Here is a 23224-nt window from a genome sequence, read left to right as displayed (position 1 = left end):
ACCGTGATACTATGACAGTTGCTCTGATAACTGAAATGGCTACTAAGTGACTAATAGGCAGGTAGTATATATAGCATGGAGACACTGTACAAAGGAATGGTTCATGTCCTGGGCAGGACAGAGCAGGACAGCGCAACATTTCATTACGCTATTCAGAACAGCAATTTAAAACTCATGAATTACTTGTATCCAGAATTTTCCTTTTATTATTTTTGGTCTGTAGTTGACCGAAACCATGCAAAGTGAAACAGTGGATAAGAGGGACTACTGCAGTTTCTTTTCATAAAATGTAAGCACCATGAGTCGAGCCTTTTAGTCTTTTCTTTCTTTTTTTTTTAAAAAAAATGTACTGTGTCGTAGTGCTTAGAACAGAGCTTGACACATAATAGTCACTCAAATAAATACTTTTTAATAAATAAATGAGGAGACAAGGATTGATATGGGAAGTTGTAGTAAGACTGGTAAATTTGTTACTTAAGCTGGACAATGAGTACACAGCGTGTGTGTAACTGAATTCCTTATACTACCTGTATGTGAATATGCAGTCTTACATATTATGACATATATAATATACTTTAAAATTTAAAAATACACTACCAAACTGTCAAATTGAGAAACATTACCAGGGAAGGTATAAAATGAATGTTTTTACCCTATCACTCAGAAACAAATTATTCCCCGGTGGGTGGGAGTGATGGGTATAGGGTAGGTGGTACCTCAGAGAGGCTAGATGACTCTGTATTTTAGGTAAAAAGTAGATTAAAAACCAGCATTTTAATATTATGACTCCACATGAAAATATCATGTTGTTATGTCCTGCTTTGTGCCTTTGTGAAAGCTAAGGAAGGAAGAAGAAAAAGAGGTAGATAGGTCCATTTGGGGGCAATTTGAGGTCATGGATGGCTTTTTAAGAAGGTGTAGCATTTAATTATTATTTCTTTCTCTAGCTCCAAAGATAATTTTTCTATGTACAAAAGTCTTTTAATTGAGTCAGTAAAAAATACCTATACCAAGGCATTCCCAAAATATGGTCTTAGAAAATTGCCCAATCTAACCACATGAGATTGTTTGCCAAAAAGTTTCCCCAATACTATGACCTTCAGTCAATCCTATTCTTTAATTTATTTTGCAGTTTTTTATATGTCTTTCTAAAACAAGCCATCCGTTTAAACAATTTGGAGGTCGACTGTTCTTATTAGAGTGTGTTTCCACAGAGTATATTTTAGTTCATTCCAACAAGTTCTGGCTGAGTTCCTATGATGTGTCTAGCACCTTTCAGAAGTGTGGAAAGCAGTAGGTTCTAGTTCAGAAACAGCTCAAATACAGAGCTAACTTCTACCACAACTGACTTCATGAGTTAAGAAACTGGGTAATTTTATTCCCTGCCATGTTATCTAGAAGTCTACTTTAGTATTGTTGAATTTCATATGTATGTTATCTTAAGATCTTTTTTTCATTAGGACACCTTAAAGATATTATGAAGATAAGTTACTAATTCTGATAAGATATTCTGCAACAATTACACAATCTATAAAGAATTGGTATTAAAATATGTTAAAATGCCTATAAATCAATAAGAATAACACAAATAATCCAAGAGAAATATGGGCGGAAAACAGAAATAAGCATTTCAGAGAAGAGAAAACACATATGTACAATAGTTGCATAGTTGAAGAAATATTAATTATTAGTAATCAGAGAAATACAAATCAAGGCCACATGAGATATCATTTTACTGATAGTTGAATGGCCAAATGAAGAAGGTTGATAATACTAAGTATTGGAGAGGATGTGAATCCATAGGAATTTATGTATATTACTGGTAGGAGTGTAAATTGATGTCATCTCCTTGAATTTGAGCTTAGTGTTATCTCTAAGAGTTAAAGACTCACATACTCTATGACCCAGTAGTTCTACTCCAGTGAAATGCTTGCATATGTTCAACAGGACATATGTTCAGAGCACCACTGTGTACAATGACAAAAACCTGGAGGCAACCCAAGTGCCCATCAGTGAGTGAATAGATGCTTAAACTGTGATACATTCATCCATGGAATGTAATATAACAGTCAAATCATGTGAACTAAAATAGTATACAACAATATGGATGACTCTCAGCAACACGATATTAAGTGAAAAAAGCCCCCAAGCATTGCATAAGCATGATGTCCTTTTTATAACGTTAAAGATAACCAACTTAAAAAATAAAGTTTAGAACATACAGCATGGTGACTATAGTTAATAATACTGTACTACATAGTTGAAAGATGCTAAGAGAATACATCTTAAAAGTTGTTATTCCACGGGGGAAAAAAATGTGACTATATGTGGTGATACATGTTAATTAGACTTATTTTGGTGATCATTTCACAATATATATAAATATTAAAAATATACAATTAAAAATATTAAAAAGTTATAAATTAAGCTTTTGCATTTTCATTTAAGCAAAATATAAAAATGATATTCACCAAATTTGAAAGGTACATTATAATGGTTTGTTATAAAATATATTTTAAGTGCCATAGTCAAAAATTTAAGCGGGATCAAGGGCATTGCAAATACAGGTGGCTATCTTCTAGCTGAAACTGGTAAACAGGAGGAATAAGTGACTGCTGATCAAAAAAGTCAAGGCATGTGTACCAAGAATGCATGGACCAAAAACATCATTGTCATTAACAGGGCTTTTAAACATAAGCCTTAAACTGGAAGACTTAAAAGTAGATACACTAAATTTATAATTGAACTGTTACATCTATGGTCAATTATGAAGAATACTCTAAGGTGAATAGTAGTAGGTATTATTTCATTTAACAACAGTTAATGAGATGATAGCATGTTATAGATACATATGCCTTTCTGAAGATCCTCCCTCATTGATTCTCAAATTTAAGATTCCTCTTTAAGAAAAAATAAGTGTGGTTCTCTGTTAAATTATTTTATTATAATATTACTTAAATGTATACATATAAAACTTATATAAGCAATTGTAAAGTTAAATATAATCAAAGAAAAAAATAAAAGCAAAATAAAGCCAGTATAATTAAAATTGGTTACATTTGTTAAATATAATTGAAGTTGTTTTACCTAGACCAAGTAACTGCTGGCAACATGAGTATGGGACTGACTGAACAAAAATTCCTTTGAGTTCAGCCCACTTGAAACACCAAGTTAGTTGTTATAAATTGGTTTTCTTATTTTTGTCACTTTCTCTACTTAAATCATGGCAAAACTTTATCTCTCACTTGACATGCATTTAGTAAGTCTGCCTGTATTCTCTTCTCATTTGCTTCTAATGAATGTATGGTTCCAAAGTAATTATAAACCCAACTGCAAGTAAGGACATCATAATAGTTATTTTTTCCTTTGTAACACCACAAAATTCAGTGGCTTAAAACACCAATAATCATTTACTCTCATGATTTCTTTGGGTCAGAAGCTTAGGAGTGGCTGAGCTGGGTAGATATGGGGTAGGGTCTTTCATGTGATTGTAGAGGCTGAGGTCATCTCAAAGTCTGTATCACTCATATCTCCGATAGCTGGGCTAGAAAGACTCGAACAGCTGGGACTCCTCTAGCAATTTCTATGCAATCTCTCCATTTGGTCTCTGTAGCCTGACAGCTTTGGGAAAGCCAGATTTCTTACACAGTGGCTTCCCCGGTTCATGCCTCAAAAGAGCGAGCCAGGGGAATGCCATATCTCCTTTCCTAACCGAGTCTTGGAAGTCATACAAGGTCACTTTATGTTGTTCATTAGAAGTAAGTCACTAAGTTCTGCCTGCATTAAGGGAAATGAGACTCCATTTTTTGAAAGGAGGAGTGTGAGATAATTTGCAATATATTTAACAACCCCCAGTTATTAAAATCATATGGCTATATTCAGTTGAAAAATGTTCATCAGTATGATTTAATATATGCTTTCATCTTTTTTATAAATCTTAGGGAATTCACAGAACCCTAAGAAAAGGTAAACCAATGCCCACGGGTCTACGAACCCCATTTTTAGAAAAATTCAATTATGCTCCAATTGCAATAACATGCAATGGAGGTTTCCTTAAGTTATAGTATAGGAGATAATGGACTTAAAGAAACAGGGAAAGATGAAAAAAAACAAACTAGAAAGTGTTTTGTGAACTGGTGAAGCTGAAGAGCTTGATGTATGCATAGATGACTTCGAATCTTTATAAGTGCCTTTCCCATATTTTCTAGTGATAGTTAAGAGACCAATTCTATAAAAAGCTAGGACTGAATGTCAGGATCTTGCAGTGTTCATTCATTACTCAGCAAATACCGTCCACTATTAAACAAAATACTCTTTTAGGTACTGGGTAATGCAGTAATGCATTCTCAGTAAGAGCAATGCAATCTCAGTCCTCAGGGTATTATTGGTCTAGTGGAGAAGACAAGTATTAAGAAAATTATTATAAATGTAATAAATACTATAAAAGGGAAATCATAAGGTTCTATGGGAATGCTAACTTAGTCTGGGGAAGGAGGCTGAAGCATTAGATCACCAGATGAAGGGGACGTGGGTGAAGAGTTATCTGGCTTTTTTTATATTGCTTTCAACCACTATATATTTCTTGTTTCAAACATTATACAAGGAAGTTTCTGGTCCATAAAAAAAATGTTGGATGGAATACGAATGTGCATATCGATTCATATTTAAGAATTATTTCGTGATCTTAAAATTCTGGTAAAGCGTAAGAGGGAAATAGATATTCAAATGGCCTGAGTCAGCTGTCTATAAACCGTCTCAGGAAGGCAGGTTTTCAGACTGGCTAGCAGTGCACAGTTGACTCACGCTGGGGATTCTATGCATCAGAGCTTCTCTTCCATTAGCAATTTGTTTCTCCATCTTTGCAGCGAAGGAGTCAGAAAGAACAGCTTACTTCTCACTGGCTTCAAAAGGAGCCTGGGCCTGATGTCTCTGCAGCTGTCAGTGTTGCTTTCCTTATATCATCCACTCGTTGTGTGTAGGACTCCCATGACTCAAGAGATGTCTCTACCATCAGGCCAAATGATGCTTAAGCTTTCTTTCAGCCATAACATTCATTTGCATAATTCTAAAGCCATAATCCAGGCACTGTTTTTGTTCCTAACATACAACACTATGTTGTGATGAAGAGCCTGCCCTGCAACCTGGGTCTGAATCCTGGTCAGTGATCCAGGGCAGGTTCAGTAACTTTTCTAGGTCCCATTTCTTCAACTGTAAAATGGGGAATATAATGGGATCTACCACAACAGAGGTTTATAGTAAGTGAGAGTTAAAAAGGATGATACAGGAAGAGTACTTAGCACCATAATTGGTACAGTAGCACTCAGTAGATGTTAGTTCTTATTATATTTAATACTGAGAGTGTGGTGAAGAGTTACAAGCCTCTTTCTTCATCCTTCAAACCCATCCATGATTTTCAAGGTTATTTTTCAAGTCGAAGCTGCCCTAGCCCTTGAGCCCACTCCTACTATTCATGGCACATTGAGTGGGAGGGGGAGAAGTGGCACGATGCCACGTCTTTAAATCGTGTGCCAGGCACCACCAAGGGCCAATTCTTTGATGTCTCAATCTGTTCAGCAGGAATCTGCCACATGCCAACTTTTGCTAAGACATGAAAAGATTTAGAGTTCATGGTGAAGTGAAATGTTCGACGAGGGAGAATTCTGCCTTTTGTTGGAATTTGGAAATGGTATTTTAAGGACTTCTAATTTCAAATGTTATCTTTTTCTGTCTGGAGGCATGATTGGACTGAGAGAAGTTGTAGAAGCACTGGACAGAACATTTCCCAGTTAGAATTTTCCTACTAAATTCTAATCAGAAGGACATGGACATATGAAAGAACAGTAATGACTCAGAATTTCAAAATAAGGGAGAAAATGGATATACTGGTAAATTATAATTGATTATAAAGTGGTTGAAATCCTGGGGATTTAGTGGTCCATTTCGTTGAAGGGTCCAGGAAATGTGTTGATTTCAGGCTTGGCTAGTTCAAGTTGCTCAAATATTTTTACCAGGACTTGTTCTCTCTCCATCTTCCAGCTCAGTTCTGCTATGTTTTGGCTTTATCTTCAAGGAGATTTTTCTTGAGTAGTGGTGGCTAAGAAGTGCACTAGTAATTCTAGGCTTGAATTTTATTATTTCTCAACCCAAGCAGATTAAGAACATTTCTATTTTAAATCATGCCATGGGATTCTCATGAGTTCAGCTTGAGTTATGTGTCTTTCTCTGAATTTCACTGAGGCCAAGTGACACAGAGCTCTGCTTGGCTGGGCTCAGGCCACAGACCATCCCCTTGAGCCCAAAGGAAGTATTAAATTCAAACTTCACACACTAAGAATAGGGGGAAGGTTGTTTGCCCCAAAGAAAAGTGTGTTCGCAAGAGGAGGCATTCAAAAGCAGCAGATCTTATCCAAACAAGGATTTAGGCTGAAGAAAGCCATTAACACGCATCATATAAGGTTTAGATGGATACCTCAGTGAAACAGCTAGAAAAATCAGGTGTTTACCTTGATGAATCATTTTGTTGTTTCCTTTTCTTTAGCAAAGTCCCAGATGTGCATTCATCTAGCAAGCCCTGCCTCTGCTGAATTTTTACTCTGTGCCTGGCGTTGAGCTAGAAGCTGAGCACAAGGAAGGAGCAGGACCAAGGAAAGAGCGGGACCCTCCTGGAACTCCAGGCCAGTGTCTGGCTGAGAGCTGAAACATGCTACAACTTTGTTATATCGCTCTTCAACACAGATTTCTATATTCTATTATTCTTCCTGAATAAACCATGGACCTGCTTCCTTCCCCTTTGAAAGCTGATGGCTCACTCTCCAAGTTCCTTTGCTGGAAGGCATGTTATGAAACGGGATGTACCGTCAGAGACATAGGTAAGAAATCTGAACTGCATGGCCTCACATAAACCCCACCAGGTCTCTGTCAAGGGCGCCTTTCCCCTTCAACAGGTGTAAGGACAAAAGGCCCATTGTCCTTAGGAGCCTATAGGCTAAATAAAAAGAACATGTCCTTGCTGGTTAATCTACTAGTGATAAAGAGTATTGTTTTATCTTCTGCCATCTCCATGGTTCCACGGGATGGGTTCTATTGTGACACAAAGTCCGCTTTGTTTTTCCAACCCAGTGAGACGTTTAAATTGACCTTTTATACATTCCGCAGTTGTCACACCTGAGCACTGAGCTGATATTATGCACTGAGAAGATTATCATTTTTTTTTCCCCACACGGGTACTATGATCTACAGAAATGCTATGACTCTAAAGAAACCATGTGGTTCTCTTTTGCTTAAAAAAATATTTTTTGAGCAGTTTTAGGTTTACAGAGAAATTGAGCGGAAAGTAGGGTTCCTATCTACTCCATCACCCTGCAGCCAACCTGAGTTTTCTATTATTCACATTTTACATTAGTGCGATAGTGTGGGATATTATAATTGATGAGCCATTATTAATACATTATTATTAACTAAAATCTATTATTTACATTAGAGTCTACTCTTTACATTGTGTATTCTGTGGGTTTTGACGAATGTATAATGACATGTGTTCACCATAATGATATCACACAGAACGGTTTCACTGCCCTAACAATCTCCTGTGCTCTACCTGTCATACCCCCTTACTGTCAATCCCTGGCAACCATGGATTGTTTTACTGTCTCCGTGTTTACCTTTTCCAGAATGTCATAGTGGGACTCATACAGTATGTAGTCTTTGCAGATTATTGTCTTTCACTTAGCAATATGCATTTAAGTTTCCTCCATGTCTTTTTGTGGCTTGATAGCTCATTTCTTTTCATTACTGAGTAGCTTTTAATATTTCATTACTGAGTAGCTTTTAATATTTAAAGCTTTCGATGGATAAAGGCAGTATAATTACCCCCACTTCTAACTTCCCCCTTCACTGACATCTTCATGATTGTGGGAGATTTCTAGTTATCTCCTAAGTTTTAAAAAATGAGCTTATTATATTGTATAGTGTTATTTGAAAGAATGAAACACAAGACAACTTCAAGTACTCTCTGTAAGGCTGGAGAAATAAAAAGAAAATTCTAATATCTCAATCACAGTGAAACTAGAGGTCGTTCAGGCTACAGGCAACATTGGTATTCATGGCAGTTTTACCCAGAAGAGTTTATATCCATATAATTAGTGTTTTCCCTAGAATAAATGATTTCCTGATTTTGTTTTGTTTTGTTTTGTTTTTGGTCTCCTATCAGCAGTGAAGTTCACACTTACTTGATTGGTAATAACATTTGTTTTTAATACATGAATCAAACCTTTTTCTTCTTTATTTATGTTTCTTAAACATAATAAGAACCCACTTAGTCCACAAGAAGAGTGATAGTGGAGGAGTTTCCATTTACTTCTCTGCTATTTGATAATTGTAAAGGGTACAGGCTTTAGTTTGAGGGAGTGTGAGTCGTGTCCCGACTCTGCCCCTTACTAGCTGTGTTTTTTTTAACAAGCCATTTCTCTTCTCTTGGCCTCAGTCTTCTCTTCCATCAACCACAGCTAATAATAGGGTCTCCCTTATAAGACGGTTAGGGATATGGAAGGAGATAATCCTTGGAAAACATTAAGCACAGTTTTAACAACAAAAATTTCTTCCAACCTCATCCCAGCCACACCAGGCAACTGGCCTGTGTATAAAAAAAATACTGAATGCAGTGTAGGTGCTCATTAAATTCTTCCTGACTGATCAAGGGGGCAAAGGGAGGGCAAATCTTATCACATGTGGGCTCTCAGAGAGCACAGTCAAGGAAGCCGACTTAATTGGGGTCCAGCATGATGGAAGAGATTAGGTACCCTGTGCAATCTTATGGAACCAAGGACACCACTTCTAGAGCCTTTTGGCTCTGCTCCTGCAGAGATACGGCTACTGCTAATAACTCACATTCTTTTCTTCTCCCCTCCTCAGAAAGTCCATTCCCTGAGCAAGTGAAATAACTAATCGTTTAATAGTTATTAAGATCCAGTGGTGCAAGAAGTCTCGATCTCACACATGAGAGCCAACTATACACTGCAGGAATCATTTTTAATCTTACTTTTACTTTTTACTCACTTTCATCATTTTGTGGAGGAAAACTCCCTTGCCAAAGGCAGGGTAAATAAACTCAGACACATCCTGTCTCTGTTACATCTTTATTTATTCATAAACTGTCAAACATACAGATGAAAATCCACTAAGGCATGCTTGAAGCAGTTATATGAAGGCCAAGTGAGTCAGAGCATAAAAGCTTGCTGTTAAAGGAAGATAGTACCCAAAATAATACCAACCTGGCTCTATATGATGACATGAATAAAAATATTAAAGATACCAACAAAAGATGACCAACCGTCATAATTAGGAATGGACTCAATTGTGTAAAATAACATAATGAAAAAAAATAACAGCAACAGCGGTGCGAGTACCATAAAGTTAGTGGAAAAGTGATAAAGCTTAGTGGTTAAGAATATAGACTTGGGGATGAGAGTGGATTTGAAACCTAGCTCCACTTTTTATCTTTTAACCTTTAAATAGCCAACTCATTTAACTACTCCAAACCTCATGTTCCTTATGTGTAATATAGAATCTATCTATTTTAGAAGATCATTTCTGGAAGACTTGGTGAGGTAAATATAAAAGTGCTTGATAATGTTTGGCTCAGATAGACTTTCAACAAGAGTTAGCTGTTACTTTTAGCATGTTAATAAATTTAGCATTGTGAATCAAGAGGCACATAGCATTCAGTATTGCCCCAATTTTGCCACATAAAATCTTTTATTCCAGGGCATTCCATGAGGTTAATGTTCTGCAGAAAACGATTTGAGAAATGCTGCTTTAAAATAAACAAAACCAAAGATTTTGGAAGGAGAATATTTATCTTGAATATTTTTGTTAGAAAGTTAAGTTTTAAAGTGGTGCTTGTGGTTATTTCTGTAACGTTTTGGGGCAGGAAGGTATCCTCAGAGCCATCCTCATTTCAGTGAAAATACTGACTTCATTTACATCATACCAATCACAATAGCTTTTTTGGGACTCAAACAGAAGCAAGGACTGCCTGCTCACATTGGTTGCAAGCTGTGTAAAGGAAAGTCTTCTCTTTTCACCTATATCCTGACAGTAGGCCTCTGCCTACCACACCCTGACCCTGGGTCAGAATTTCCTTTGTGTCACATGAACACAGAAGCCATCACCTACCCCTTGGGGAGGCACTGTGGGCGTGGAAGAAGTATCTTGAGCCTCTCTGGAGAAGAATAAACTGCATGCAAGGGTATGGATGTTTTATGATCTGTTAGAGATGGATAATACAAGGTGCAGACTTGCAGCTTGACATTTTTCTTTTTTTAAAGCAAGGAAGCTCAGCAGTGAAATCCATTTTCCACAACTCCCAAAGTGGTTTTGCAATAAATCTGTGAATTTAATCAGCCTCCTCTGTTGAGGCAATCTCCCCTAATTGGGTTCTTGTGAGGTTCGATAGACATGATGACAAAAATACTTCATCTCTGAATAGGAAGCCGAGTCTCATCAAGAATGCTGATAATAAAGCTCCCATCTCCCAAAGAAATGGGGCATGGGTCTCCTAGGCAACTCCTGACACCAGCCTCACTCTCTCTCAGGTAATGTTTATCTTTTAGTCCATCATTCTTTCTCCTCCTTCTTGGCCAACATAAAGAAAATTAAAACCCCAAAATGAAAACAGTGTCTCCAGCACTATCTTGGCCAATGGACTACTAAGTAGGCTTCTAGACATTTTCCAGAAGACTACAATAGAGTAATGGGGATTGCATTAGAAATTAAAACAAAGATGGAACACGGAGTCCAAACAACATGAGCCTGTTTCTTTTCTCTGTCTTTGGTAGGCAAGATCCACTCCTGTCAATCCTGGCATTAATAGTGGTATTTGGAAGAGCCCCTGTCAGGAATGTAACACACACAGCTATTGGCTTCAGCTGGCTTCAGCTGGCAAAGCAATTTTGTGAAAAAAGTAGGTATTGGAGTTTGATACTTCATGTTCCCAGTTATTGGGCAAATATGAGAGAGAGAGAGAGAGAGAGAGAGAGATTGATTCCAACATTGGAGGCTAGCCTTTCTCTGAAGGGGTTAGAGAATAATAGCAGATTCAACCTGGATTTTTCCATCCTGGAAAATGAGAGAAGCAATGCATGGTAATTGAATTAGAAGTGGAGGAGTGGAGGAAAGGGAAGAATTTCATAAGGATGTCATCTCTCTCAGCCCCATCAAGGGTAGCCTGACATTCTAGCACCCTCTCCATTCTCTGCATGTGAGAGCATTTCCACAGGTCCTCTTACCCCTTGTGGCCATAAGTGGTCAACAGATTATCTTGGTGATAAACACAATAACTCACCTGTGGTCAGAAGATACAGGGCCAAAACTGGAGGAAGAGTTGTGAAAAATGCCATATTCCCTGAGAATCTGGCACAAACACTTTCTGGAACAACAAAAGAGCTAGTGTGCTTCAGCTCCTCTAGCTGCAAGCCCTCACTAACCTGTGAATAGGGACACTGATGGGGCAGAAATGCAATCAAATCCCAGGTTCCCTAGTTTCAGTCCTGAGTTGTGGTTTCTCCTCTTCCTCCCACTGGAGAGCTTCAGCATGAATTGCTCCCAAAATCAACAGTAAAATTTAACCACTGCTCCTTGCAGGAAAAGAAGAAATCCTCATCCTTTTGGGGAATTTTCTTTTGGTATAAGTCTTGCTGACTTTGGCAGGCTTCTCATGCACACACAAGCTGTGGGGGTTTCCAGATGATCCTCCTGTGTAGACCAGGGCTCTCAACAAAGTGTGGTCCCTGGACAAGAAGGATCAGAATCACCTGTGAACTCATTAGAAATGCAAATTCTTGGTCTCTGGGAATTCTGCCCAGCAATCTGTTTTAATGAGCCTCCAGGTGATTGCAACACACACTTAATTTTGTGAACCACTGATAGAGGTTAATTATTTCTCCAGAATTCCTTACATTTTTATGCCCATGTGTTTGCTTCTTCCATTCCTTCTGTTTGGCATGCTTCTTTCTTTTCTGCCTGGCAGGCTCCTGTTCGGTCTTTATGCCCTCCAAAAACTACTCTCTCTTATTCGTAAGCCTCCCTGACAGCATCCTCTCCACTTAAGTAGAATTAATTGCTCCTTATTTGTGTTCTGACAACACTTAAGACAGCTAGTAGTACGTTATATTACTATCATCATATATCTATTTTTTATACCAGGCTGAGAGGGTAGGAAAACATCTCATTCAGCGAATATTTTGTAAAAGTATCATGAGCCTATCATTGTGTTAGCTCTGGTAATACCAGAATAATATAATAAAAATCTTAATTAAAAAGTGGGGCACTGCCTCATTTACTTAATTCATCATTGAGTGTCAAATGAGATTTCAAATCCTTGGCTTAAAATCTCACTTCTGACATGTGCTAGCTGTATAACTTCGGGTAAGTTATTTAAATTCTTTGAATCTCATTCATAGTAGGGAAATGCTTAATAATATGTACCTCAGTGTTTACAGGAAGATTAAATAAGAAATATGTGTACAGCATTCAACACAATACCTGCTCAGAGTAGGCATTTAGTGAATGCTAGTTGTTATTACTAATTATATTAATATTAATATCATGATCATCCCATCATAATTTTAAAAATAACCTTTCATTAACAACTCACATTGTGCCTGGTACAAAGAATGTGAGCATAAATGTTTGTGAAGATTTTAAAAACATCAAGGCTCTAGACTTATCTACTATACTTCCTGGGGTACTTGACACTCATATAATGTGCAAATCTGACTTTACATAAAATGTTTCATTAGATATGCAAAAAGGTGCACAAGACTTTTGCACTACCTCCATTAGTTGCCCAATGCAAGTGTCGATCTCCTGCTCGAGTTATTTCAAAGTTGTGTTAGGTCAATTCACCCTCCACTCCACTCACACCTCCTTTAAACTATGATTGATTCTCAAACTTGATTTCACATTAGAATCACCTGGGAAGCTCAAAAAAATCTGATGCCTGTGTCTAACTCTCAAAGACTAAGATTTAATTGACATGATGTATGGTCTAGGCATTGGAACTCCCAGGTGATTCCAATGTGCAGCTGTAGTTTCTACCCACCGTGTCAGAAATCCTACACAGAAAATAAATGGTGGCTCATGATGAATAGTTAGGTAAGTATAAAGTTTTTGCCATTTTTCATAAAATTACGGCAATACTGCTGCTTATGGCATGAGGGTAGTAAAACAAATAAAGGGTCACCAGAAATGTTGTCAGTATTATAACATACAAGATGGGTAGGAATTTCTGGAATCGACTGATGTCAAAATATCAGGGGCATCAGGAACAACATATTGGTGATGCTTGTAGTTGCTACACTGTCCTTAATTTTCAATTTAGTCTCTCAGTCTACACAACTCACCCCTTGTGTCCTCACTCTGTGCAAACTAACCTCATTCATCAACAACACCCTGAAGGATGTAGGAGGGTTCCCTTCACGTCATCTTAGACTTTTAGCTGCTAAAACTCCTTTCAGATATCTTGAGACTGCTATTCTCTCTGGTACAATTTAAAGATTGTCTTACGGAGCTGTCCAGGGGCTCCATGGATTAAGACTCCTATTCCTGACTCCCCATCAATCTCCAAGTGCTTCCCTCTCCTTGACATTGCTTTTCTGATAAAGCAGCCCAAGTACGATGGCAATGGGGTGACTTCTTGGGACAGGGTTCCAGTGCCACCAGAGCAAAGCTCAAAGCTGTGACAGAGAGCCACATTAATCCTCTTCCTAAACTCTTGTAGGATCAATAACAAAGTGTCTGGATGGCAGAGTTTATTTCAATAGTAATCCTATAGGAGAGGTACTGATGAATTCTAAAAGATAACGCTAAAATAGCTAATGGGGAAAAAAATTAAACAATAAACAAGCATATGGTAGACTTTACATTAAAAAGAGAATTCTTTTTAACTATGACTTCAAGAACTACAGCTATTATGCAGTCAAGTTTTCTTCAAGTTATGCTTGTAGATAAACACTACTTCACCGTTCTTACTTTTTCTCCTTTTCCCTTGCTCCTCTCTCCATTTCTTCTTTTCTTTTCCCTTCAGCACTTTCAGGGACAGGGAAATGTACCATGGCACTGGTCAAGAAAGTGGAAAAGGGAGAGGGCACCTAACACTTCTTGACAGTTGCCCACGTGCCAGGCACGTTATGTAACAAAATCTCCTTTAATCCCCACAAAATGAATATTATATACCTATTGTCTTAGAGATTAGTAAACTGAGGCTTAGATAATAAAATACAATTTTCTCAAGGAGGCATAGCTAGCAAGTGTGAGAGCCAGGATTCAAATTCTGAGCCATATGATTCCAAAGCCCAGTTTCTTCACATTACACAAAGCTTGGCTGAGCTGGGAACTGCTCTCTTCCAAGTAATCGATGACATTATGTTTTTTGTGTCTGTAAATGGAGAAAATGGCTGCACTTGGGCCCCTTGGCTCACCTGCTTAGACAAGATCATCAGGACAGCTATTACTTCAGCTTGGATCTCTATCTTGTACCCTGATCACAATCATCCTCTTCTTAACATGTGTCCATACTGGTGACCCTGGGGAGCCCAAAGAGTTAGGGAAGGGTACACCATGGCCACAAGGGCAAAACCACTCAAAGGATTAATTCTACAGATTCTTCAGCTTCTTTCTTTCTCAGGACAGACATTTCTTAGATCTGCAGGAGACAAGCGAGGGAGAGTGTCAAAGAGAGGAGAGTCTCAGGTAAGTAACACACTATATAAAAATATCCAGTAGCAAATTTAAGTGCTATTTGATAATTATCGGCTCTCAGATTCAGATTTTGCCAGGTAAATGCACTGGACAGAAGGGAGGACCCAATGGAGTAAAATGTGCATTGCTTCTGGCCAGCTCCATTTCTGCCCTTGGGAGCAGAGGACACTGCAGCAAAGAGAATTTTGAAACTACATCTCAAAACATGTGTAAGATTGAACACAGGCAAATGAACCACTCATTGAATCTCTTCGAGTTCCTGTATATTACTATTCAATGATGGATGGATGGGCTTTACCATTCAAAAATGGGAATTAATTTTAAAAATAACCTTTCATTAAAAAGCTAGTCTGTAATTTTTGCAGGGGTCAACTGGGTACTATGCATATTATTATATAATCTCTTTGGGCTGTTACAATGGGACTGGTTTGGTGCTATTATAGGAGAAGTGATTTTGATGTTTCTCTTTTCCTGTTTCTGAGGTTGTGCTGGACAAGCAGGCATTCAAATTTTGCAATTTTAACTAAAATGATATCCCTACTTCATGGTTTAGCGCTGTTTTTCCAGGAGTGGGCACAGAATGTGTTTCTGTCTCCTCCAGAGAATATTTTAAGATGTAAAGTGTCTGAAATAAATTATTCAACTGAGGCCAAAATAGTCTTCTGGAAAAAATCATATGCGAATAGGAAATAAGAGCAGTCTGGCTGGGGCTGAAAAAAGTTAAAATGCAGCTGGTTTTTAGAAATGGTAATATTTGTAATAATGTTTGTATTGGGAATGTAATGACACCTGGAATTGTGGAAGAGAGCACTTGCTTTACCCAGGAAATGTAGTGATTGTCTCTTTTTCCCCTTCTCTTCCCTTCCCTTCCCTTCCCCACCTCTCCCTTCCCCTCTCCTCCCTTTCTTTTTCATTTCCTTCTTCCTCTCCTTCCTCCCCTCCCCCACTCAGTACTTCTAAAACATTTATGAGCATATGAATGACCTGGAGATTTCGTTAAAGTGCATATTTAGATTATATAATTCTAGAGTGAGGCCTGAGGGTCTGCATTTCCAACAAGCTACCAGGTTAGGCTGCTGTTCCTGGCCCGCGGGTCATACTTTGAGTAACAAGTGCCAGAGGAAGTTCAGAAAAATTATATAATAGTTTGTCAAGCTAGTAAATTAACTAGTTCATTCCTTTGATAAGTATTTATAGAAACCTGCTTTATGCTGGGCACTGAGCCAGGTGCTGGGGATAAAATAATGAGCATAACAGACCCCCTTCCCTGTCTTTATTGAGTTTAGAACCTAGTGTATGTGCTAAACATTAATCAAATAATCATATATTTAATATAATATTATGGCTATATTAAGTCCAGTGAAGAAGTAACGAGATCTGAAAATGAGTGCCTTCATTAGTGAGTCAGAAAAGGCATCCCTAAAGAAGCGATATTAAGTTGAGCTATGAAGAGAATAACGATAGTCATTATGTTATAATAGCGAGCAGCTGACCATTATTAAGCCTTTACATTGGCCTGGTACTTTACTTTTTCTGTGCATTATCTCATTTAATCCTCATAGCAGTGTTGTAAGATAGGTGCTCTTATTGTTCAATTTTCCAGAAGAGAGAACTGAAGCTCAAGAGAACTTGCTCAAGGTCATATCACTAGTATACAAAAAATTCATGACTCAAGTGCAGGTCATACGTATTCTCAACGACTTCACTTAACTGCTTCCATTTATCATCTAGGACATTAACTAGGGAGACCACTGAATCAATTCAATCAACTGAACTGTCAACTTTGCTTCTTGCTATAACAATAGGCATGAAGGGATCTATTTTGCTCCTGCTGATGTGATGCAGCAGGGAAAGTTCTGGGCAAGAATCCGGAAATGTGAGTTTGGGTTTTAGCTTTGCCAATAACTTACTGTGGGCTTAGTCAACACTCATTACAGTTACCACTTTTCAAGTACCTACTGTGTGCCAAATACTTAACATACATTATCTCAAATTTTCAAGATAATTTTGTAAGATCAGAGTTATATATTAATATCTACATTTTACAGGTGAGGAAACTGAAGCTTGGAGAAGCTAAAGTGGCACAATTTGTGAGAAGTTGGGTATAGATGTGAGATGTCAGTCAACCTAGTGCAAAAGTTCTCAAAGCCTGTGGACCTGTCATAATGCCAAAGGCCTTTTGGCCTTTTCGAGGGGCTGTGTGGTCAAAACTATTTGCATAATAACTCCAAGACATTACTTACCTTTTTTATTGTGTTGACATTTGCACTGATGGCTGAAAAGCAATGGTGCATAAAGCTGTTGGCACCTTAGCAAAATATTTAATTTTTTATCAGTGATGTTAATTATATAAGCTGATGTAACATTTTCCGCAGAGATATTATATGAGGACTTCTGATAAACAGTCACGTAAGTCAAAGTTTCAGAAGATAAAAACATAAATGGAAGCCAATGTCTAGAGATATATGTCATATGAATGATCATAAGGGCCTCTGGGATAATAACCTAAAAGTACTTGCTGCCTATAACACAATTTGAGCTTTCAAACAAAAATTAGAATATTGGGAAACTTGTTTCTGCCACCATGAGCTTGTCGGCTTTTCCATTCTTAAAGCCTTTTTAAAATAAGAGTGATGACATTAATGAATCTGTTAAAAAAATTTTTTTTGGAAGATCTGCAAAACTCAGTGAACTACTATCTTCCAAACATCTAATGCTGTTAAAAATTATGCATGAGTAAAAGAACCATAGAAATTGCAAAATGGACCCATAGATTTTACTATGAGGGTGAAAGTTCATTGATATAGTTCCAGATTCCACATTACAGCTAACCTTTATGAACATAGCTTGTGTTGAGTTTTGTGAACTATCAAAGAAAAGCTATAATTATCTGAAAAAGCTATTAAACTTTTCTGGTTATGTATCTGTGTGAAGCTAGATTTTTTTCATACACTTCAATCAAAACAACATATAACAAATTGAAGGCAGATTTGATCATCAAACTTTCTTATTAAGTCAGACATTAAATGTAAAATAATGCTACTCTTTTTGCCAAATGTTTTCTGTTTTGGAAAATATAATTATTAAGATATGTTATTTATGTTAACATATAATGAGTTTATCATTATTTTTTCGAATGAGTTAATGAAGAAATATTTTTAAATTTCTTATTTTTGATTTTGAATACAAAAAATATTGATAGGAATAATGTACATAAACAAAGCTATTTAGACTCCTTAATATTTTTTAGTAGCATAAGGAAGTCCTGAGACCAAAAAGCTTGAATACTCCTGGCTTGCCTAGTGTATAAGAACATGGACTCTGGGGCCAGTCTGCCTGGGTTCCAACCACTGTCTCCTAAGGCATGAAGGGCCTTAGAAAAATTATTCCCACTTTCTCTGCCTTAGTTTTCCCATCTCTGTAATAGAAATATCCCCTAGGGTTGTTGTGAATACTAAACAAGTTAATATAAGTAAGTGCTGAGAACACTGCCTGACAGTGTTAGCTTCTGTCTCATTCTGGGGTCAATGTTCTATTAGATTCACTTTTCTGAGCATCGCTTTCCTCATTTCTGAGATTTATTATTAAAGGGCATTCACTTAGCCATTGCATGCTTGTGCAAATATATTCCCTACTGATTAAAAATATAATAGAGCAGCACTCTAGCTAGAAATAGTGCCAGCTTAGAAAGCAATGCTATTTAGCCTCTGAGTGGAGGTTACATGCTCTATGTAGAAAAGGAAGTTATTTTAAAAGCAGAACTCACTCTGCTATAGTTGTGGAGGTGCTCTTTAGAGTTGAACTAAGTTATTTTTTGGAATTTACTAGCTCTAAACAAGTATTTTGATTATGAAAGTTAGCATTGCCATCATGCCAACAGGCATCAAGTTGCATTCCATTTTCCAGCAAGTGTTTGTAGACCTCCTGCTGTGCCATCAGTACTCTTCTAGGTGTGGGAATGTCACAGACAAAAGCAAATGATGGCAGAAATGTATATTTTGGGGTGTCTCTTAGAGGAAAGACAAATAATAAACAAGAATTTATAGTATGTCGGTTGATAATAGGTACAATGAAGAAAGATAAAGCAGAGAGGGAGAGAGGGGAGAGGGCATATGATATGAATGTGGGTTGTAGTTTTTATTAGGGTGATCAGGAAGGCCACACTGCAGAGGTGATTTTGGAGTAAAGACCTGAGGGAGTGAACCATGTGTATATCTGGACAAAATAATTCCAGGCAAAGGGAATCACAGGTACAAAGACGTAATAAGAATCTTCTTGGTCTGTTTATAAGAACAATAAGGAGGCCAGTGTGGCTGGAGTTGAGTGGGCAAGGCAAGAGTAGAAATGTGATCAGAGAAGTGAGAGATACGGACCACAAAGGGTATTAGTGGCCTTTACACACTGATTTGGAAAGCCATTGGGGACTTTTGAAAAGAAAAGTGACATGATCTGAACTTCATTTTAACGAAAACAGAGAGACCGACTAGGATATTATTGCAATAAATATGGCAAGACATTCTGATGGCTTGGATCAACGTTTTAGCAATGGAGATCATGATACATGGTCAGGATCTGGATGTATTCTGAGGCTAGAGCCAACGAGATTTGCTAATGGATGGGATTTATGGTTTGAGAGAAAGAACGAATTCCAGGATCACTCTAAAGCATGAATAACTGGAAGGATGGAATTTCAATAACTGAGATAGGAAGATCGAGGAAAAGGCAGATTTGATGGGAGTTGTGGGGAAGAGACCAGAGCTCTGGGTTGAATATGTTAATTTTGGGATGACTTCTAGGCATCCAGATTTCTTTTCTTTCAAATACACTCAAAGATGATCCTAGGCAATAAAAGGTGATATATTGTTAAGAATCACTAAAACAAACAAACAAACAAATAATAAAGGTGGTGCCTTTCTTTCTTGGAAAAATAAAACCTGAAAAATTACATATTAAGAGAGTTTTTTTCTTTTTTCTTTTTTTCAAACATCATTCTGGTGCAGTTCCAGAACTAAACACCCTATGCCAGGTGTGGTCTTATTAAAGTTTTGAAAGAAAAGACTATTTGTCTTGAGACACAATACCTTTACTTGTGGGACTAAAAATAGCTTAGCTCTCATCCCCAGAGTACAGGGATCTCTAACTGGCCATCCACTCATGCCCATGTGGGCTTGACAAGTGAATTTTCAAGGCTCACCTGTCCACCAGTCACACTACATCTGTGTTGTAGATTGATTTTGATTTTTCATAGCTTTTTTTTGCTTTTCTCAGAAATGTAACTTTCTCTACTGCATCCTTCCCCTCTCACTGATGCTATTGCTGAATCTGGCTGCCTGATTCATTGTCATTAATAATAAAAGCAGGGTTGGCCAGTTTAATATCATCTGCAGATTTCATAAACGTGCTGTTTGTACTTTTGCCCAAATATTTCCAAAGCATGTTCAGTAATGTGGATAATTATCTTTTAATTAACATAAGGGAAAGGTCATTTATTTTTCTCTCTTTTTTTAAGGACAAAAACGAACATACTTCCTTTTGTTGATTTCAATAGCTTGTTTGCTCAGAAAACAGTGAAGAAAAAAGGAGCAGGGATAGACTCTTTTGATGAGGATACCAGTCTATTTGTGGATTGGGGAGGACTGGCCAGAAGCTTAAGTGATATTCCCTGTCTACACTATGCCACACATATTTTCAAAACAAAGAGGAGCAGGAAATGCAGATATCATAACCTAAAATCTCTTTAGCTTCATCAGATGCCAGTAAGCAAATGCAATGGCAGAACACTAATGTTTTTTGACACAATAATCGTGCCTGCTTCTCCTTAATGAGCCAAGTTGGGGTTTTCCAACCATATAGAGGTAGGGCAGGGCTGTCAAACCATCAGATGTGCCCCATACTGGTAAGAGGCATTTACTTAATGGACTTTCTAAACACTTGTCTACATGTCAGTGATGATGTGCACATGACACCTCTCAGCTTGAGTTGCTCCTGTGTGCAGACAACTTTCATAGAGTCATGGGATAGGACTTGGAAAGGAATTTTCAACTGGGAATATATTTCATGGCACAGCTGCAGGCTGAAGACTGCAGAATAGAATTCACTTTCAGCAACTATGTGAATCCATGGAGTAAGTCCATTCCATTTGACTTCTGCAAAGCTGGCCAACTGAGCAGCTTTCTTTTTTTCTACTCAGAGCTGAAAGAAGTCGCTTTAATGGTTTTGAAATAACCATTGCCAACTCTCTTTGATGACTTTTATACTGTTTCTCTCAAGTAGGATATTTCTTCTCTTTTAGCCTAGGTAATTCCCCATCTTAAGGATTTTGTGGCTAATGCATGAGTTTTTCAGTTTTTTTCCCTAGAAACAGACATCAACTTGAGTTAGCTGAATCAAAAAATGAGGATGTAGTATAAAGATGCAGATGTGTTGCAATGGAATTGTGAGCAGGAATGCAGTGAGGGTTCAGAAAAGATGAGAATAGTGAACTGGAGGGATGGCCAGAATCAGCAAGTACACACTCTTCATCTCCGCTTGTATCTGCACATCTGCTGCTGCTTTTTTTTTTTTTTACCCAGTAGACTCATCTTTCCCTACAGTCCTCATTCCACATGTAGGTAAAGATGCCCAAACCTACAGTCTTAAGGCCACATGTTGCAGTTCTAGGCACATGGAATGACTGAATCAATTCCAGTCTCTAGCTCTCTGCTTTAATTCCAGAGTCTTGAAGAAAATTAACCTAGCTCACTTCAGGCTACCACCCCTGGTCCAGTATAGCTTCTATCAGCCCATTGCTCGGGGTTAGGTGAAAATTAAGGGAATGATTGTGAGCAGTTCAGAAACTCAAAAAAAGTCTACTATTGTTGCAGGTGAATGCTCAAAGACAGATGAATTTGCATAAGAAAAAAATAAGAGGATGCCAGAAAGGAAAATCCTAATCTTATTTTTCCTACAGAGTAGGAAATAGTATTCCAAACACTTTCACCCTTACAGAAACTGTCAAGTGATCCTCAGGAGCAGCTTAGCAGATGGGCTGAAAAGATCAGCAGGCTCATCGTAAGTTTTCAACACCTTAAAAACATCAGGCTTGGCTCTCACTCCCTCACACATTATTCAACCACAATGTATCTTCCCTCTGAATGTGTTATGTGCTAGAGGAGAACATAAAGTTCCATCTGTGTTTAGCAAACACATTTCAAGCACTATATTAAAACTAAAGAGAAGAGTGTAAAACCTGATTGTCTTCTTGATTTGTATTATAGGACTTTGACACGTGGACAAATATCAATTTGCAAGGATTCCATTTAATTAGTTCAGTGAATGTTTTCTGAACATTTTCAGTATACCAGATGCTCTGTTAGGCTTATTTATTTGGAAAAACTGGACTAGCATTGGCTAAATGAGGCTGTTCAAGCAAATGTCATTAGGATTTGGCTTCTTTGCCTCTTTTTATTCCAGTTTCTTCTTCATCTACTTCACTACTACACAGGTTCCCTCTACATGGTGGCTCTAGATTTTATGTTGTCTGATTCAAATCTAAGAGAAAAAACAGAAAAGAGAAAAAGACTCTTCCCCTCTCCCCTCCACCCCCCACTTCTTTCTCTTGTTCATTCTAGTAAAAGTCCAAGGATTACCTTGACTGGCTGTGATTGATCATGAACCCATTGCCAAGCTGATCACTGAGTCCAGGAGGAGGTGGTACTTTGACTGGCTGAGCCTGGGTCACATGGGCACTCTTGGAGTTGGAAAAGATATGGTTCCAAACTAACCAGAGGGATGGAGAGTGGGGGAGGGCTCATTCCCCAAAGAAAACTCAGGACACTGACACCCAAAGAAGGAGGAATAGATGCCGAGAAGGCAAACCCCACAAATATCTACTGCATAGGCTAAGGAACAAGGCAAAACACACACAATTTACTGTTGTAATAACTTAATGGTAATAGATGTTCTAAATGAGATATTTGGAGAACAAAGGTGAAAAGTCATTAATTCTGAAAAATCTAGGAATTGGGTTTTTCAGAAAAGAAAACATGCGTTGTGCTTTGAAAGATATGAAGACCTTGGTGAAAGTGGTGGGGTGGGAGGGGACGTTGGGAGAGGACATTCTACTCTGAGAGAGCAATATGCAAATACCCTGTAAGATGTCTAAGAGGGTAGTACATTTTGGAAGATATTAGACCAGTGTATATTGAGGGCATGTTGGTTGATACAAATATGACATATATGACCCTTAAGGCCTGGCATCGATGTATCTATGAGCTTACTGAAGGTTCACATATATAAACCTTCAGCTCTCAAATTACAGACAAGCATAGCCACATTTCATGCGACGGTAAAATCCTCAAGGGCTTTGAATTTAGTCAGATCTGGTAAAAATCCCACCTCAGCTACCTACTAGCTATATGACTTCAGAGAAATAATTGAAGTTGTTTAGTCTTAGTGTTTTATCTGTAAGATGGTGACATACATACAT

The 23224-nt window shown here is 37.8% G+C and overlaps 1 long non-coding RNA gene across 1 annotated transcript in view; it reads left to right on the top strand.

Annotated features, from left to right (window-relative positions):
- Positions 1-5732: 5732 nt before the first annotated feature.
- LOC120593806 (uncharacterized) overlaps positions 5733-23224 on the top strand; it is a 98260-nt gene continuing 80768 nt past the window's right edge. Inside the window, exons 1-2 of the long non-coding RNA XR_005650450.1 lie at positions 5733-5885; positions 6539-6869. This is a non-coding gene — a long non-coding RNA (uncharacterized LOC120593806). The remainder of the gene's footprint in view (positions 5886-6538; positions 6870-23224) is intronic.

Source organism: Pteropus medius, unplaced genomic scaffold (genome assembly GCF_902729225.1).
Source record: "Pteropus medius unplaced genomic scaffold, Ma_sr-lr_union100, whole genome shotgun sequence".
In the NCBI taxonomy this organism is placed as follows: Eukaryota; Metazoa; Chordata; class Mammalia; order Chiroptera; family Pteropodidae; genus Pteropus; species Pteropus medius.
This window is presented reverse-complemented; position numbering and strand designations above follow the sequence as displayed.